The sequence below is a fragment of the Pipistrellus hanaki genome (genome assembly GCF_964339955.1).
Source record: "Pipistrellus hanaki genome assembly, chromosome: 6".
Classification (NCBI taxonomy): Eukaryota; Metazoa; Chordata; class Mammalia; order Chiroptera; family Vespertilionidae; genus Pipistrellus; species Pipistrellus hanaki.
This window is the reverse complement of record NC_140508.1, coordinates 37,672,826-37,692,664: the sequence shown is the minus strand read 5'-3', so window position 1 is coordinate 37,692,664 and position 19,839 is coordinate 37,672,826. Positions and strand designations below refer to the sequence as shown.

At 46.7% G+C, this 19,839-nt stretch overlaps 1 protein-coding gene and 1 long non-coding RNA gene across 8 annotated transcripts in view; both read right to left on the bottom strand.

Annotated features, from left to right (window-relative positions):
* DLGAP4 (DLG associated protein 4) overlaps positions 1–19,839 on the bottom strand; it is a 178,360-nt gene that overhangs the window by 19,445 nt on the left and 139,076 nt on the right. The window contains exon 1 of one of the 7 annotated variants that reach the window (XM_084888646.1): positions 17,886–18,877. The exons of the other annotated variants lie outside the window; for them this stretch is intronic. The gene's annotated coding sequence lies outside the window, so the exon portion shown is untranslated. Of the gene's footprint in view, positions 1–17,885; positions 18,878–19,839 lie in introns of those variants that run through there. 7 annotated transcript variants of the gene reach the window in all.
* LOC311624957 lies at positions 1,768–8,609 on the bottom strand. Its single transcript, XR_014795415.1, has 2 exons — positions 7,180–8,609; positions 1,768–6,979 (listed from the first exon to the last, which is right to left on the bottom strand). It is a non-coding gene; the product is annotated as an uncharacterized lncRNA (long non-coding RNA).

Here is a 19,839-nt window from a genome sequence, read left to right as displayed (position 1 = left end):
CAGGACTGTGGCCATGATTCCAACGGAGAGTGTGTCCTGTGTGTGTCAGTGGACCAGTGTCCAGCCCAGAAAGTGCACAATCAACATTTGCCAATTAAGCTTTAGAGGGAAGCAAGTGCCCCAGAGACCCAAGATGCTGGACTTGGCCAGACTGTGACTGTGGCCCTTCCTGCCCCAGAGAGACATTGGATACGCCACCATTAACCCCGTGGCACATAGGTCCAACTCTGTCCATTCACTCTGACTCAGATTTGCCTTGGAAGCCTAGAGGTGAGCATCCCTTTAGTGTGACCATCTCCTCCAGCTGGTCTTTGTGCATATTTTCTTTTTCTTTTTTTAAATAAATCTTTATTGTTCAGATTATTACAGATGTGTTCCTCTTCCCCCCCTTAATTGCTCCCCTCCACCAGGTTCCCACCCCACCCTCTGTCCTTTCCCCATCCCCCATTGTCCTCATTCATAGGTGCACAGTTTTTGTTCAGTCTCTTCCCGCACCCCCACTCCCCTTTTCCCTGAGAATCGTCAGTTCACTCCCCTTCCATACCTCTGATTGTATTCTATTCACCAGTTAATATTGTTCATCAGATTTTTTAATTCCCTTGGTTACTAGATTCACTTGTTGAGAGTTACGTATTTGTTGTTCATACTTGTGCATATTTTCAAAGATCCTGAGTGAAACATTGCTGAGCCACAGCAGCATGTGTACGCTGAACCACCACTTCCAGGAGCCACATGCTTCCCTGCCCCCATCGTGGCCATGCCAATCCCCCATGCTGAGGTTCAGATAGAAGCCAGTGTATGACGCCTCCTCCATGCAGCCTGTCCTGGCCATAGACATCCAGCCCACACTCCCTGCCCCACATTGTACAAGTTCTTGCTTCTAATGAGTCCTTTTGTCTCATTTCTGCCTCCACCCCAATATTTTATCAGCAAACCCTATTTATTATGTCAGAATAAATTTGTTTTGCATTTTGTTTTTTAATATTAAGGTGTATAAGATGGCTAAACAGAGCTTCAGATGTTCAGAAGAGTGGCTATGACTCCATCTCCTGAGAGATCTGGAGGACACAGCAAACCCAGGAAGCTAGTCCCTTGCACGTGCCTTGAAGGCCAAGATGGACTTACTAGTGTAGTCCTGAGCCCAGCATAGCTCTTGTGCTTGCTGTTTCCCAGAGGGCCAAGCTGGGCAGAGGACTGAATAAGAGGTCTAGAATAGGAACGGATGCAGGGGACCGCAGACTGTGGGAGCCATGACAGCAGGCCTTTTAGAAGAGGCAATGAGGCTCACTCAAGGTCCCACATGAAGGGACAGAGCTAGACTCAGGGCCAGAACGCCCTAAACTCTTTTCACTCCCTCTGCCAACCTTAGGAATAGGCTTTTCAGAGGAAGGCTGAGGACCTATAAGATCTCATGCCCTCTCATTACATAACCTGTCAAACCACACAGTTAAATCCAGCAACTCATCTGTATGTGGTACAAACAGAACTGAAGACTCCCACCCATCTTCAAATTCCTCCCTCCTCCCCTTTGCTTCTTCCCCCAAAGCAGGGGAAGCTGGGAGAATTCAGTTAGCTAGTTCAGGATCAGGGACAGACTGCCTTCTCAGAGCCCCTTTCCTGTTGGCAGCCCATGTTCTCACTTTGTCATTCTGGAAGTTGCATCTCTCACTGTGCCTTAACAGTTAACTTAAAGTTATAAGCAAGTGTTCTTTTTCTTGTCTCTTTAGTGCTGTGTTTTTCACATTTTTGTGCCCGTTTTTTGGGGGAGGGGGTGAGTGATTTCTGTTTAAAATCCCCCAAGTGTAATGCTGAAGTGCTGTCTAGTGTTCCTAAGTAGAAGAAGGCTGTGATGTGCCTTATGGAGAAAATATATGTAGTAGATAAGCTTTGTTCAGGCATGAGTTATAGTGCTGTTGGCTGAGCTTAATGTTAATAAATCAACAACACGTTAAACAAATGCCTTTAAACAGAAACACACACAAAACAAGGTTACGTGGTGTGAAAATCAATCAAGGCTTTCAGGTTCCTACACTTCCCCTAGGAGTTCAATATTTGCTATCTCTGTTTCTGAGACTTTATGAACATAACTTCCATGATTAATGAGAATTGACTGAACTTTGGCCAACTGAATCCTCCAAGTGGGTATATGTGAGAAGCAGGTCTGTCATTACCCCACTTTAAGGTGAGGTTCAGAGAAGTGGAGCAATTCGCCCTGGCTCGTCTCCCAGCCTTGGCAGTATTGGGGCTGGGGACTGAACTCAGGTTGCCTGAAGGCTGACCACTACCTTATACCCCACCCATTGCATTAACTCAAGTGAGGGTCACATGAAGGCAGCAGCCTCGGGTATGTTAACTGTTTCACTCAGCAAATGGGGTGAGATACCCAATATGCTGTGAGTGAGTTGGAACCAAGGAGATAACAGATGCTGCTGCTGCTGATGCTTTGTAATCATGGGGTGGGTCCCTGTAACTCATGTTACCATGGCTTCTGGATCAAGGAAAGAATTATCACTCATTGGGACAGCCTTTTTGGAAGACATTAAAGTTGACTAGGTCTGGAAGGAGAGACACTGAGTGACAAGAAAAGGCAGTGCTTTCAGGCAAGGGGATCCTCTTTGAGCAAAGGAGCAGGGCAGTATAGCCCAAGACACAGGAAGACAGATTTGAGCAGGGCACAACTTGGCAAAGCTGGTGAAGGGAAGATAGGGACAGAGGCAAGGAGGCCTGAGAGGGTTGCCTCCTCTCAGATGAGGCCTGTGGCCTCCTGGAGCTACCTGGGCAATGAAAACAGAGGCCTTTTCCTTCTGCACCCAGAATCCCTCATAAAGTCCCCCTAAACTAGCCTGCAGTCAAGAGGATTTTACAGCATGCAGTCCTGACAGTAGCTGGGAGGTTGTATTACTTCCTATTTCAATAGCTCAGTGCACTAGGCAGCTCGGGGTGAAGCACTAAGGCCATGGCAAGCCGAGCATGTCCAGCAGGAATCTGAATCCTCTCACCCCCCACAATGGCCTTGCTCTCCAAGAGGGACACCATGCACCCAGTTACATACTCCAGAGCCCTGGGAATTTGCACTCCCTCTTCCTCCTCCTCCCAGACAAGAGCACATCATCCCTACCAGACTGGTCTAGGCTTCCACTTTCTACCCCCTGGCCTCATTGGTTTGCTTGTGGCCCTACCCACCCATAATCACTCTCCAAACAGCAGTCGGAGGAATTTTTTAAAATAAAAATTCCTCCCCTTTCTAAATCTTTTCAGAGGCTCTCTACTTCACAATTAAGAGACTCCATATTGCCTACCTCGGCCTACAATAGGATCTGACTCCTGCCCTCCTTCTCCAGCATCAGTTCCTGCACTTTCCCTTCGCTCATTCCATTCCAGCCTCACCAGCCTCTTGCTATTCCTCAAATACTCCAAACACGCATCTACCTCAGGACCTTTGTACCTGTTATTCTCTGTTAGTAGTAATTACTCCCCCCGCCTCCCCTCCCACCATTATTGCATGCTTATTTTCTCTCTGCCACCTTTAAGAAATGGTTGTTTTTCCAACAACTTGTGATGCTCAGTGCTTAGGGTTTGTTGAGCTCTCATTCTAATGATCTCATGCCCAATTTTAACTAGAGTTGCTCAACTCTTCCTCCAATCAGACTGTATGTGTGTCTCAGAGACAATGTTGCTTATTCTCATTGTGATTTCAAGTCTCAGCTCAGATGTCACATACTCAAATGAGGGGCTCGCTGACCACCATATCTAAAACTGTTATGCTTTCTCTGAAAACTGTTTGTTTTACTCAAATACTGATCAACTGATTGGTTCACTTGTCTTTTGCCTCTCTTGCCTACCAGACAGGGATCCTGAGTATCTCAATACAGGTCCCCATCCTTGGAGACCTTAACTATCACATAACATTAGGATCCGTTCTTAGCACCAGACCCAATATATTGCTGAGCTCAATCTGGTGGGAGTTAGAGCTTTGAGCAATGCTGCTTAAAGTTGGGTAGTGAGACTGTGAGAATGAGAACTCAACAAATGTAGAGAAGCACGAGACTTGGTTGGAAAGTTCGCAAGGAGGAAATTCCAACCAAGGGGAGTTGGGTGAAGGTGACTGCCCCTAATTACTCCTTGGCCTTTTCAAATAAGTCTGTATATGTACAGAATGACCTTTGAGTGTTTACTGGTATCTTTATGCTTAATCTTTAGATATCCTTGCTTAAAGGACAGTGCAGATGCATGTGTCCTCCCAAGATTACTTACCCTACAGGTTATATCTAAAAGATAAATTTTATCCCAAACTGCTGTTACAACAAAAGCCTGAAGAGGCAGGCGAACGGGGCTTTCTGGTTCCTCTAGCCAGGCAGTCCTTTAGCTCTCTATTTCACAGCAAACCTGTGTCAGAGTAATCATTCATCCGTCACTCAGGGTCTGCTGGTCAGTTCTGGTGAACAAATCCTAACCATTGAGCATCAGAAGTTGTTTGAAAAATAACCATTTCTGAAAGTTGGCAGAAAGAGAAAGTAAGCAGTGCTTCCAGCAACATTTTCCAGGTAAGGCATATCATATGAACAGATCTAAAAGCATCATTACTGAGTGAGTCCTGGCCAGGTGCTACTTTCTCCAGACATAGGCCTAGGAGGGTAGATATTTATCACTGATGTTTTATAGATGAGTGGCAGTGTACAAAAGCTCTGCTTTGTGAGGCCACATTGCAAGGTTTTAAACTCAACACTGGCCATGGTGGGCTGTGTATCTGACTACCTGACACATAGCCTGATCCTTTCTGAGCCTTAGTTCCCACAGCTGCAAGCTAACTGGAATGGCCTTGGATGGAGGTCACAGTTTAAATGTCTACAGGAGACCAGGCATCTAACCTCTTCTGGTGCCATGTAGAGATGTGGGTCCAGCATTGTTACAACTACCAAATGTGGGCAAAAAGCCAGAATTTTGGACTTACAAAAATAAACCTCTGAATTTTAAAATGGAGTTAGTTAATTCAAAGTTTTAAAAAATATTGTGCAGATTCATGCTTGTCACCTACTATGGCCTGTGGCATACACATGTGACTGCTGGAGCAGCTGCCCTCAAACCTTCTTGCTCCTTCTGAGGATCTAGCCCCTCTCCCCCTTCTCCCAGAAAGCCTGTCTATAAGAGCCTCTTCCTTGGAAAGGCAGGAGACCCTTGGGAACCTTGAAATTGAGGCAGTCAGGAGGCGCTTCTGGTGGTGTCCAAGTCCAGTTGGGTGAAAGCAGAGAAAGCCCCTTCTGGTTGGCAGGAGAGCCCACTCTGGAGCACAGATGACCATCCCCCAGGGCCCTGGAGCAGCTGCCCAAGAGGGACTTGCTAGGTTGCCATGGCCACATTCTCTGACCCTCTAGAGACAGCAACTCTTCAGAAGCATGGTTCACACCCCAGTTGGGGTTAAGCGGGTGAGGGTTTTTGTCCTGACATGGTCAAGCCAGAGGGGCTATAGGAAGGGATATGCAGTGCTCCCCAGATGAACCCTATGGTTCAGGTCAGGTGGTTCTCAAGAGGAAGGGGAGCTGCTCATCAAAAGACTTCACAAGCTTCAGAGCATTATTCCTGACTGAGGACTGGCCATGAACTGACCTTGAATTAAGTGCTTTAATTAATGAACTGACCTTGCATTAAATGCTTTAATTATGTTAGCTCATCAACTCTTCACTAGGCTTATCACTTCCATTTCAAAGAGGAGAAAAGTGGAGCTCAAAGAGAAGTGACTAGCCTGAGGTCACAAAAAAGGATTTGAGCTCAATCTTTCTGACTCAGAGCCAGCTGCTGTTAGCTACTACTTCATCACCCTGCCCAGGGTTAGAGTTAGGTGCTACCTAGCAGGATCTTGGCCAGGCCAGTTCTCTAGTCAGGGCTACTATGAACCCCTATCCCTGGGTTTGATGATATTTCTCTGAACGAGTTAGATGATGTAAGCCTCTGTCTCTGCTGGCCATTGGGGCAGAGGCCTGGTACTGCCTGGACCAGAACCTGAGCACATGGAAGAGAAAGGTGCTCGGTCCTGCCTGTGACCTTGGCTGCCCACTGCCCCTTCCCCAGGCCCTTCTTCAGATGGGTGGTCCCAGACATCTTCTTACCAGAAACACCAAAACCCCTGACATGGGTTTCCCAGTCACCTAGGACATCCCCAGCTTGGAGAAGTCTCACTACAACCTCTAAGTAAAGTTCAGAGAGGTGAGGCACTTTTCCCAGGTCACACAGTTGGCCTTGGATGGATGTCACAGTTTAAATCTACAGGAGACCAGGCATCTGAGATCAAAGTAAGGATGTGGAGCTTCCAAATTCCAGGGCTAGAGGAATGGTCCTAGGAGATTGTAATTTCAGTGATTTTCAAGCCAGGTTCTGGAAGCCCTCCAAGGGCCTGGGGAAGGATTTTTAACTCCAGGTCCCTGGGAGCAGCACCATTTTCCCTTTTTAAATCCATACAGAATTAATTACTACATGATATTTTGAGATCTACTAGACTAATTTGACCTCCTCATAGTACAAACAAGAAAACCAAGGATCTGAAAGGCAAATCCCCAAGGATCAGGTGGCAGAGCCGGGACCCTTGCCTGGGGTTCTGAGTGTGGGTATGTTCCCTGTCTGTGCCCTGTGGCCCCCCCACTTCCCCCAATGAGGAAGGAATTGCTGTCAGGTTCCCAGTCTGACTTCAGAGGTCAGGAAGGCCCTTGAGAGTCCTGCCCTCTCTAGTCCCCAAATAGCATTCTGTTTCTCAAAAATCACTACTACTGCAACCTGCCAGGCAACATTTACCCCTCACCCATTTTGTGTTGGAATCTGCCACAACCATTGTCTTATTTATCCTTAGAGACCCATCTCCTCAGGGGCCCCTGTCCTACCCCCCAGGACACCTTATTACCAGCAACTCTGGGGGTCCAAGCTTAAGAGATAGCAGTTTCTAAACTGTGGTTATTGAATCATGATTTTTCTCATACATTACAGCAGGGGTCTTCAAACTACGGCCCGCGGGCCACATGCGGCCCGCAGAGGAGTCTGATCCGGCCCGCCAGGTTTTTTGGGCAGTGAGCGCAGCCGAGGTGTTACAGTAGGAATTAGTAGTTCATATAGTCCGGCCCTCCAGCTCTCTGAGGGACCGTGATCTGGCCCCCACTTTAAAAAGTTTGAGGACCCCTGCATTACAGCTATAACTACTAGTAGTGGGTGCTGATGAATTGGAGAAGACGGCCAGAGTTGCTACAAGCTGCTATGGCTCCAGTCTAATGCAAAACTTGACATATACAGCCCCTGTGTGAACTAATGAGGTATTGGGAAGGGGCCTGGGGAGTGAGAATGCAAGATCTGGCTTTAAAAGTACTATTTGGCTTCTATTGGTTCTAACATGTGGACCTTGTTGCTGCCTTTCAAAAGCCCTATGGTTCCAGGAGCTTGGGAAGTACTAAGAGAAGAGCCTCATAAAACCACCCTCACTTCTGAAGGGCTGTGTCAAACCTTGGCGATGGATCACAAAAGCCTGGCTTTTTACAAGCTGCCACAGGCCCCTATGTCCAGTGTGCAAAGCCAGACACTGCCAGATCCCGCACACCCTGATTGCTGGCTCCTTTCATCATTCTGAATGACCAAGCGTATCCCAGAATAGAAAGATGGTGTTAACAGGCTCATTCACTGGGTCTAGAGTGACAGGTGGCATATCGGGTGACAGAATCAGGAGCCAAGAACCCTGGGCAGAGATGGGATGAAATGAACAGTACAGAATTGAATGGGGAAAACCATGAGTTCAGTTCAGGTCAGCACAGGCAATGTTGAGTGCCTTGATGCCAGGGCTGGGGACAAATACATAGGAAGGGACAGGGTCTCATCCTCAGAGCTTATACTAAGATCCTGGGTTTGGAACCCCAAGTAAGACAATTACAATAGAAGGCAGCATGTGTGGGAAAATGCCTTTGCAACTCTTGAGGACCAAAGACACATGGTCTGAGACCGTGCTACAGAAAAAGGTTCAGGCCAGGGAGGGGGCAGCCTCCACCAAACTCTGGATCATGTGGCTACTGTTGGTGACTCTGGAAATGGACATTGCCAAATTGGAGCCTGATGAGAAGAGGGCAGTCCATATGGGGAGAAGTTTCAAATCCATCCCATTATGACAAGTGCTTTTTACAGAGGAGAAGCCATACACTGGGCACTGGGCAGGCACTGAGGACACAGGGTGAGTAATCCTTGTCCTCAGAAACTCACAGTAAAGTACAGAAGCTACAATGAGATGCCTCCTCTACTAACGGGGTGTGGCCACATGGAGCAGCATTGCATGAGGAAGCCTGGGACTGACTGAACTAGAGAACTGTGTCTGAGTAATGATGTCTGTTACGGATTTGCTACAAATGGGGTGTGACACACATGCACTGTGAGTTACACCTAGTCTTACACGAGGGTGGATTAGAGAGACTAGACTAGTGTTCTGGAAGGGAGCAGCACTTCAGAAAGGCATGGCTATTGTCCTCAAATACCCAGAAGACAATCACATATACACATAGTATAGATTGTCACACGACAACCAGAGGGAGGACGTGAAGGTGGAGGTTAAGTGGAAACAGATTTTGCTTTATTATGAGGAGGCACTTTCTTTCTTTAAAAAAAAAAAAAAAAAAAAAAAATATATATATATATATATATATATATATATATATATATATATATATATATATAATTGATTTTTTTACAGAGAGGAAGGGAGAGGGATAGAGAGCTAGAAACATTGAAGAGAGAGAAACATCGATCAGCCGCCTCCTGCACACCCACTACTGGGAATGTGCCCGCAACCAAGGTACATGCCCCTGACCGGAATCGAACCCAGGACCCCTCAGTCCGACGCTCTATCCACTGAGCCAAACCGGTTTCGGCTGAGAAGGCACTTTCTAAGAAGCAGAGCTGCCTAGGAGATGAGGCTAGACACAAGCATGATGGAGAAGCCAGAGATGGACTCAAACAAAACATCCATGGGTGTGATCTTTAAGACTTCTTCCAGGCCTGAAATGTTTGTTCTTTCTCTGCCCTCCTACTTCACACCCAGTTCTGGATGTAACATCAGACGTCATTTTTGTGTATGTGACATTCATGATTCGAGCTTTTTTTTCTTTTTCTTTTTTTCCTCCAAAGAATTATCGACAGGCAGAAAAGACAGAGAAAATTGTTCACGCAGCCTAGCTACACGGGAAATGATATGAGGAGTAACACCAGACCCTCAGACAGCACAGTAAGGCTTAATCACCTTTCTCTGGGAAGTCTGGCAGCCCAGAGCCCCCCACCTGAGATGATAAATCAATCCTCAGAATATGTGCTCAGCTGATACTTGCTTCCCCCCAATACCTGCTGCTGACTTACAGGCATGGCCACTAAGTCAGGAGTCCTTGAGCATAAGCATTAGATCCTGTACTCACTCGTTGTATGCCTTAGGTAGGTTCCTGGGCCTCAATCTCTCTCATCTATAAAATGTGAATACTAGCTTGCCCTGTGCATTGTCCTAGAACTGCTGGGAATCACTTGGATAAGCAGGTGGAAAAGGCCTTGGCAGGTGAGGAAATGTGATTACAATCACTTGAGAGGCCCACACATCTCCTTAGCAAAGGGCCCACAGAGCAACTGCCCAATCCCAGCCCTAAAGAGACCCCACAGACCAGAGACTGGGGTCCCGGCTGGGGAAGAAGTGAGGGACCATATCCCTCTAAGGGACTGGCCGGGGACCCATAGCTGTCCACCCCTCCATGCCATTCTTGCATCACAATTCTAATATTTTAGGGTGTTGACTACTGACATGCCTGTCTTGCTAGGCATCCCTGTAACTTCTCTCCACTACCCTCTTCATGCCAACACACCAGGATCTCAGCTTCCAGGCTTTTGCACTGGCTGCTCTCTGCCTTTATTGCCTCCCTAATTCTGCCTCCTCCTTCGGTCTCAGGTCCAGCATTACTCTTTCAAAAAAAGCCTTTCGCCCTGACGGGTTTGTCTCAGTGGATAGAGTGTCAGCCTGCAGACTGAAGGGTCCTAGGTTCAATTCCAGTCAAGGGCATATACCTTGGTTGCAGGCACATACCTAGTACGGTGTGTGCAGGAGACAGCTAATCGATGTTTCTAACTCTATTCCTCTCCCTTCTTCTCTGTAAAAAAATCAATAAAATATATTAAAAAGAAAAAGAAAAAAAAAAGCACCTTTCCTGCCCAGCTAGCAAGGCTCAGTGGTTGAGCATCAACATATGAACCAGGAGGTCAGAGTTCAATTCCAGTCAGGGCACATGCCCGGGTTGAAGGCTCAATCCCCAGTAGGGGACATGCAGGAGGCAGCCGATCAATGATTATCTCTCATCATTGATGTTTCTATCTCTCCCTCTTCCTTCCTCTCTGGAATCAATAAAAATATATTAAAATTTTTTTAAAAGTCTTTCCTGACTGGCCCCTACCTTGGTTCCCCTCATTGGGTCAGCACCCCATGTTTAGATGTACCACAGGCTCTTGCCATCACACTGTTCTACAGGCCTCTCCCTTTTTATTTATTATTATATTTTAATCCTCACCCAAGGATATTTTTCCAATTGATTTTTAGAAAGAATGGAAGGGAGAGGGAGAGATAGAAAAGAACATCAATGTGAGAGAAACACAGTGATTGGTTACCCCCTGCATGCCTCCAACCAGGGCCAGGAGCCTGCAACTGAAATACATGCCTTGACTGGAATTGAACCTGGGATCCTTCAGTCCACAGGCCAGCACTCTATCCACTGAGCAAAACCGGCTAAGGCAGGCTTCTCTCCCTTTTAAGAAGAAAGGATCCACATGGTTTCCATACTGGCCTAGAAGAGGTGCCCAGACAAATGCCTGCTGACATGAGATAGGACCCTATCTTTGACTTTGCCCCTACAATCCTGCAGGGCTTTTCACCTGGAATACCCTAAGAATGCAGCAAGTAGAGAAGTCTGTAAGAAGCAACTTGGCAAGCAGAAGACAGGTGCTGGGACAAGTCATGAGTACAGGCTTCTCTCTTACACCCCCTAACTCTCTTTACACCAAAATGTTGCGGGTTTGATTCCCAGTCAAGGAACATACTAGGTTGAGGGTTTGATCACCCATCAGGGTGCATACAGAAGACAACTGATCTATGTTTCCCTCTCACATCTATGTTTCTTTTTCCCTCCCTCAAGAAAGTTTTAAAAAATCAATGAACATATTAGTAGCTAATAGTCACAGCTATTGATGTTAGTGTTTGCTCGGGAATTGGTGGCTACTACAGTAGCCCAATTGCTGTCCAAGATCCTTATGCCCGAGTCTTGCATTTGACCCCCACAAGATGTTTTCACCATCTCCTCTTGTGCTATTGAGGAAACAGTCTGAGACTGAGGAATTTGCTCAGCATCACAGAGCAAGTCATGTTCTATTTGCTAAGTGAGAGCAACCCCCACAGGTTTCAATATCCAGAATTCAACTTTCACAGCATCTAGTCTCACAAGAAATAAAAATACAAGCTTACTGACAAGCAAGACCAACACACACCTTCCTACAAAGTTTAGAAACCACTGTGAAAGAGAAGTCTGGTCTCTCCTTTCTGCTGGAGGAATCTGGCTACAATGCACTTTCACTAAGATCTCCAGCATCTAAAGGGCACCTGATGAAAGAGGGCATTACCTTGACAACTTCTACCTCTCTGAGGGCAGTTCTGCCAATGTTTTTGCAAGCATACTAATCACCTCCCCAGGCTTTGGGCTATTCTGACAATCTCTTCCCCTCTCACAAAGAGACCTGTGACATCACCCTCAAACAGTCCCTTCCCCTCACAGGCAGCCACCCATCTGTAAAAACTGGGGATTGGCCCTAGCTAGTTTTACTCAGTGGATAAGAGTTAGGCATATGGACTGAAGGGTCCCAGGTTCGATTCTGGTCAAGGGCACATGTCTAGGTTGTGCCAGTGGGAGGGGCGTGTTGGAGGCAGACGATCAATGATTCTCATCATTGATATTTCTTTTCTTTTTTAAAAAAAAAATCTATTTTATTTATTTTTTACATAGAGGAAGGGAGAAGGATAGAGAGCTAGAAACATCGATGAGAGAAACATCGATCAGCTGCCTCCTGCACCTCCCCCTCCCCCCACAGGGGTTGCGCCCGCAACCAAGGTAAATGCCCTTGACCAGAATCGAACCTGGAACCCTTCAGTCTGCAGGCCGACGCTCTATCCACTGAGCCAAACCGGTTTTGGCCATCATTGATATTTCTCTCTCTCCCTGGGGATTGTACTAGTACAAGGCTAGGGATGGCACAGGTCCCACAGGGTGTGCTACTTCTGGTTGACTGGTTGTGCCTATGTTAAGAATGGTCCTGATGCCGTGTTCAGGCTCAGGGAGGGAGTTGTGATTGGTGCTATCTGCTGTGGGCCTAATATTGGAAGTAACTGCCAAGTGCAAGGTATCTTTTATCCCTGGGCAAGATGGTCACCAAAGAAATGTTTTAGTTCTCTATACCTGGAATACAGAATCACTATCCTTAAGATCCCCCACCAAAACCTTTACCCCTAGTCCTCTCTTGCAGGCCCACTAACATCAGAGCTTCTTGAGCAATATTTTAAATCTAGTAACGTGGGAAAGCGACCATCTGTTTCATAGTATACTGTCCTTAGAAATACCAACCAACAAGGAACCCAATAGCTGCAATTTGTAGACTGAGAGGCTGGGTTTCAACCGATTTTACCACAAGTGCTAAATGACCTTGGGCAAGGCACTTCCAAGTCTCTAATACTTCTGTGAAATGGGGACTAGGAGCCCCATTTTCCTTGCATTTAACTGCATTTGAACACTGTGCTAGGATTCTCAAGACTGTAAAGGAAGTTCATTATCTGTCTTACTGATTTTGGGATGTACACATGACAGGAAATATTGTCCCATTTCTCAGAGGAGGAAGCTGAGGCTGAGAGGGATGGAGGGACTTGGCCCCACAGCAAGTAAGTGCTAAGAATTATGCCTAGGTCCTATGATTAAGTCCACAGTCCTCCCCATTCCATTACTCCACTTCCACAGGGGGCTGTGATCAAGCTCCATGCAAAGCCACCCTTGGGCTTTGAGACCTAGAAAGCCTTCCCAGGACATGTCTTTTAACAACTCTGGGAATCTGTCACATAAAGCTTAGATTTGCAGTGTACATTAACTTGGAGAACTGATCATCACTGAAAGAGTTAATTATTCAGATATATCTACCTACTCACCACCCCCTTTTAAAAAAATATATTTTTACTGATTCAGAGAGGAAGAGAGAGGGAGAGAGATAGAAACATCAATGATGAGAGAGAATCATTGAAACATCAATGATGAGAGAGAATCACTGATCAGCTGTCTCCTACACAATCCCTACTGGGAACTGAGCCTGGAATGTGCCCTAATCAAAAATTGAACCATGACCTCCTGGCTTATAGGTCGACATCCAACCACTGAGCCACACCGGCCAGGCTACTCCCCCTTCTAATATACCTCCTTAAAATAGGCTAGTGGATGAGGTACCTAGAGTACTCAAATTCATATAGACAGAAAGTAGAACAGTGGTTGCCCCACGGGCAGGGAAGAGAAAAACAGAGTTGTTCAATGAGTAGAGTTTCAGTTTTGCAAGATAAAAAGAATTCTGGAGGTGGATTGTGGTGAGTTGTAAAGTAATGTCAGTGTAATCAATGCCACTGAACTGTATACTGAAAAAGAGTTAAAATGGTAGTAATTTGTTATGTGCATTTTACCACAATTAAAAAAAAAATGGGCTGAGGACTCTACTGAAGAGTTCCTACAAAATGAGCCCGTTACCATACTGCTTTGATTTTTTTTCACCCAAACCCAAAATTCATAAAATAAAATATCTAAAACTACTCTAAGTATTAATTTAAAAAAATTTATTTGAGCCCGGCCAGCCTGGCTCAGGAGTTGAGCATTGACCTATGAACCAGAAGGTCAGTTTGATTCCAGTCAGGGCACATGCCCAGATTTCAAGCTCATCCCCAGTAGGGGGCATGGAGAAGGCAGCCAATCAGTGCTTCTCTCTCATCACTGATGTTTCTCTCTCTCTCTCCCCCTTCCTCCTTCATCTCTGGGGAAAACAAAAACACAAACAAACAAACAAATATATATTAAATTGATTTGAGTTAAATATATTTGTGAGCAGGGACTAATTTATAACCTGCCTACAATCTCTTTCCTAAGATTCAGGTAACAGAAGTAAAAGAAAAAGAACGAATTCAAACAGAAAATAAAAAGGACTGGAGGTCTACAAGGGCAGTGATAAATGTGTCACTATCACAGAACATTGGAAAGAAGCTAGATGATAGTTGTGTGGAGATAAAAATATTAAAACTTAAGAAAATAATTGATTGTAATATATTGTATATTATAGAAAACAAAAAAAAGTCATTTTAATCCCTCTGCCCCAGTGCAATTACTATTTTATCATTCTATACCCAAACCTTTAAACTGTAATAATTTTGGAATGGCAAAGTTGCTAAAAAGAAATAGGAAAGTCTCCTTTGGCTTTCTTTCTTCCTTTTATTTATTTATTTGTTAATCCTCAACTAAGGATATTTTTTTTCCAGTGACTTTATGAGAGAGTAGAAGGTTAGGGGGAGAGACAGAGAAAGAAACATGAATGTGGGAAAGACACATTGACTGGTTGCCTCCTGCACACATCCCAACTGGAGCTGGGCATTGAGCCTGCAACAAAGGTATGTGTCCTTGACTGGAATTGAACCCAAATCCTCTTCCTCAGGACTGCTCCCACACACTGCTTCACCTGCCCCTTTGAGGGCTGATGCTCTTACCACTGAGCAACCGGTGAGGGCTCCTTTGGCTTTCTTACACAGAGGCAGTATTGTGGAATAGAAAAAAAACAATGAACTAGGATTGTAACTCTTGATTAAGCTGACTTTGGACAAGTCACATCGCCTCTCTGCTACATTATCTCTAAGAACAGCAATAGTGATAAAACTGCAACCTGCCTCTCTCAGCAACAGAGGCAACAGGGCGAGGTAGAATGTGAAAGGAAGTTAACAATAAATTGGGAGTGCTGACTTATGATCACTATGAAAACCAGTAAGAAGTGTTTGGGAGTTTTGGTGTTAATTAAATTTTATTTATTTATTTATTTAATTAATTTATTTAAATATATTTTATTGATTTTTTACAGAGAGGAAGGGAGAGAGAAAGAGAGCCAGAAACGTCGATGAGAGAGAAACATCGACCAGCTGCCTCTTGTACACCCCCCACCGGGGATGTGCCCACAACCAAGGAACATGCCCTTGACCGGAATCGAACACAGGACTGACGCTCTACCACTGAGCCAAACCGGTTTCAGCTGGCGTTAATTTTAAAACAAAATCACTTGTAGCACTTTCATGATCACATCTCTTAATTCCTTTGGCTCCTATAGGGTGAGTAAAGCTGTTTGCCTCAATTCTAACTAGGTCTTGCCTGACCTTGCAGACTGCTCCAGATGTACCAGTACCTCTCCTAATTCCTTCAATATACCACTTTCCACATCAGGGTCCTGAATCCTGTTCCCAGCATGCCCTGACTGCCTCTTTCCTGCTCTCTGCTTCACCTTCCCTGAGATGCCTTCCCTATCCTTTCTGAATAGTCCCTCTCAGCACCTATTTGTTTCCTACAGGGATCTTATCTCAATTTGATAGTATTCTGTTACCTGCTTGCATAGGGATTCCAAGCTGGATGGAAGCTTCAGGAAGAAAGTCTATCTTGTTCCCTACTCTCTCCCTGTCTCAGCACTTGGCACTCTGAGCACGTGAATGGCTGATTGTTGGAAGTGGAGGTGAGGTAGTGAGGAGGGAGGAGCTGACTGGGATGAACCAAATCCTCTTCCTCAGGACTGCTCCCACACACTGCTTCACCTGCCCCTTTGAGGAACATGCTGGGGCAGCAGTAGCAGTGGCCCTGCCTTTATAGGTGCTGTCAGACAAGCCCCACTCCTCCTACTCTACCCCGGCCTGCACGGCTACCACACCCCTGAGCAGCATCATGACGCGTGGGAAGCTGGGGAAGACAAGAAGTTCCAGAAGAGGCTGGACTATCAAACCTATGCCCAACATACTCAACAATGGGCTCCTCAAGGCCCCAGCAGGAAACTGGCCTAGTGATGACCCTGAAGAGAAAAACCCCAGCTCTGAGTGCCTGGCTGACTCTAACTGCCTGGGCAGGCCTCTATAGTTTGATCTCAGCTATCCTGGCCTCTGGACAGCCAACTCCTGCCACACCCCCCCCCCCCCCCATCCTGAGCACCCTCCTTTACCTTACCCAGAGTGCCTCTCTCTCAAAATCTCCGTCCACCTGGAGCCTACCCAGATTTTGAGGTTCTGAAGGTCGCCTCCTCTCTAAAGCCTACCTAGATTCATTCCATATTTGAAATCAGAGTCCCGCACTCAGCAAACAGCCATCAAATGACCAACTCCCCTCCAGACACCGCACCCAGCCCACCTACATCTTTACAGGTTCGGAACATGGACAGTCTTCAGTTATTGCAATTATTCTTTCTCCTGTGGATATCAATAATAGCAGTTGGTACTGTGCTCAGTGCTTTACACACATTCTCTCTCTTGTCTGCATGCTGAGACAAATGTCAGGTAATACTATCATCTCCATCAACTGAGACCCAGAGAGGTTAAGCAACTTGCCCAAGGTCTCACAGCTCTAGGTCTGAAACCCCCGCAGTATGACTCTAGAGCTCTTCTCTTTACTACAGCACGGCCTTTGGGGTATGGGCTTATCCTCGCTGTGCTGTCTCAACTGTAGATCCTTGGGCTTTATAAATAAATTAGAGGACCAGCGCGCACGAAATCGCACCTGGTTAGGGTCCCTAGGCCTAGCCTGGCCTCTGTCGCATGGCCTCTGCTGCCCTGCAACGCTACGTGAAGCTCCGCCCTGGGACGCTCTGCGATGCTCATGGCCCCTTGACTGCTCCATGAGGCTTGCTGCTGCCACGTAAAGCTTGCTGCTGATGCTCCGAGAAACTACCCCTGCTCCGCCAAACTCCCCCGCCCCGCATCTGCTTCGAGAAATTCACTGCTGCCTGGGTGATTGCTCCGCTAAGCTCACAGCCACCCTGAGAAGCAGCCCACCACTGCTGCTCAATGGTCCCCAGTCCCACCCTGCCCCCAGCCCTCCCTCATGGTGAGTGGCTCGAGGGGGGGACCGGGAGGTGCTCCATGCCCTTCATGGTGACTGGTCGCCCATACGGTCGTGATGCCACCTACAATAGCTTTTTATATATACTAGATGCCAGCTTTGAATCATTAATACAGTCATTCAACAACAACTTCCAGATTACCCACTGTGTGCTCAAGCATGTGCCCTCAGGGAGTGGACTTGAACCAATTTGGCTCTGTGTTTGGGGACCTTGTGATTGTGGAGAAGAGAAAAGAAGTTCATAAAAATCATACTTGTTGAAGCAACAACATTGATACCATATCTACTTTGGCAAGTCTGAGAATTGCCTTAGAAAAAGCACAGAGAAACAGGAACTTAAGACCTCAGCTTGTTAGATAACAAGTCAACTACTAGTAAACCAGGTCTATGATACTCTCACTAGCTTCCAAGGACCAAATCAATTCTACTGAACAGCAGAGCTAGAAAGAACTCCCTTCTCCAAGAGACCATGGGGGATCTGAGGTCTAGAGCTGGAAAGGGTCTTGCCTGAGGGCACCTATCAGCACAGCAGGAAGCCATGGCTCCTGCTTTCCCTGTGTTTTCCAAGACTGGGGCTAGAAAGGGCAAAAGACTTTCAAGCTATCTGGATCCTTAAGAGAAAACCACAAAGGGTTGAGGCAAGTGCCCACAGAGACGGAAAGTTTTAAAGTCCTCATGGTAAAGCAGGGCACCAGTTCTTACCTTCATGGAGAGTGGAACTGTCCTGTGAAAGCTGGATTCAGAAGGCCAGGATTTCTTTCCCAGATCAACACAGGCCCAGCTACAGCTCAGCCCTGCCCCAGAAGGACGGGAGTTTAAAAGGCAGTAGCTTCCCACCTGAGGCCACACCCCTGCTGTGAAGCTGACTTCACCAGGAACCCGTCGGACTGGCTGTCTCCCAGACAGCACTGGGCCAGGTCAGAATGCCACTGCCTGGCTGCAGCCCGGGGCCTCTCCCTTGAAGCTCCACCTCGCTCCCACCCCATCCAGGGCTCCAGAATGAGGGTAGGAGTCAAAGGTGGGGAAGAGGCTTGCCCCCTACTAGCGAGACTAGCTTGGCCTGGGAATCCTGGTGCCCGCCCAGGGCTGGGCTGGGTCTGAAGCAGCTGCTTCCTGCTTTGCCTTTTTCTTTCACTTTGGTTGTTAACCCCAAAGTGAAACTAAAGATTGGGACAACATGGGAAAGATGCTGAGAGTTAAGACCCTGAACACCTGGCTTTTAATTCCAAGAAGGGAAATTTGGGAGGAGGCCCTCAACTCTAGGTCTGTTTGCCCATTGATAGGCTGGCGATTTTAAATGTCATTGTAAATTTGACAAATTATAGAACTTCCCCTTTCTCATTCCTGCCACCACTAAGGACTGAAAAGGAACTGTCAAAATGACCCATGGGGGATCCCAAAGGAACTTTTTGGTGGCTTGGAGGAGGCAAAACTCTGGCTGCAGTGTGGAGACCCTCCCTGACTACCTCTCTCACTTGTCATCTGAACATCTTTTATCCTAACAGACCACGAGTCCCAGCAACACGAGGAAGAGTAAATTCAGGAAGCCTGTAGGCATCAGCCTGACTCTATCTTGGCACAGCAAGAGGAGACACCAACAGCTGCCCAAAAATTTCAGCCTGAGGGCTGACCAAGCCACCTGCTAAGACTGACAGCAGCCCACCCAGGACTGGTCCTAACTTCAGACTCTGCTAACCCTATGTGCCTGGCACAGTGTTTAGTTAAGATCACTGTAATCTGTTTTATGGTGTTTTACTAATGGCTGGTTTACCAAGTCCTCCTAGCCTGGTGACCTGAGAATGGCAGGGAAACTGCGGCCAAGCCAGCCTCGGGATTCAGGAACTCAGTAAATATTTGCTGTATGAAAGAGCTCGTAGCCCGGCTGTTGCCAAGCAGGTGCAGCACAAACCAGAGAACTTCAGGAAGGAGGATGCAGCATGGGAGGGGGGACACCCCTCCCGGGAGACCAAGTCACAAACAGGTCCCAAGGTACTGGGAACAGAGTCCCCTTCCCCCAATCCTGGATCACCCTGCCGCCCTTTCAGCCCATTTCTTCCTTTCATTCCTCACTTCTTCCCATCTGCATCTTACTTGGGACACCTCAGTGGCTGAGGATTGCTGAGTGACACTAGCCACCCCCCTTCCCCTCTCTGGGCTGGGTAAGAATAGTGATTCTTAACCAAGAAAATGAATTTGAATCCAGGGGTAGAGGCAAGGTACTTTTAAATATATGTTTTCAGAATGCAAAAGAAGGCAATCAGAAAATATCTAACAAAATTTGAGGTGCACAGACTCCTCCAAACAATTTCACTTGCAGGAATGGCTCCCACAAGTATGCACGCACACACATAGACATGGGGGGAAGGGTGCTTGCTGGAGCACTGCTCATAGCAACAAGGACAACCTAAATGAACCTAAGTAGAGGACTGAATAACTAGTGGCCTATCCACAGATGGACTGTCACACAGTCATGGACCATGGCCCTGTGTGTCCACAGAGAATTACCATAGGTCGACACTCAACCACTGAGCCATACTGGTCAGACTAAAAATATAATTTTTATACACAAAAATAACTCCAGCAAAATGAACCCAGAGAAGCCTTCCTCTAGGTCTCAATCATCAGACTCCCTAGGGCCAGAACCCAGGCCCCTGGA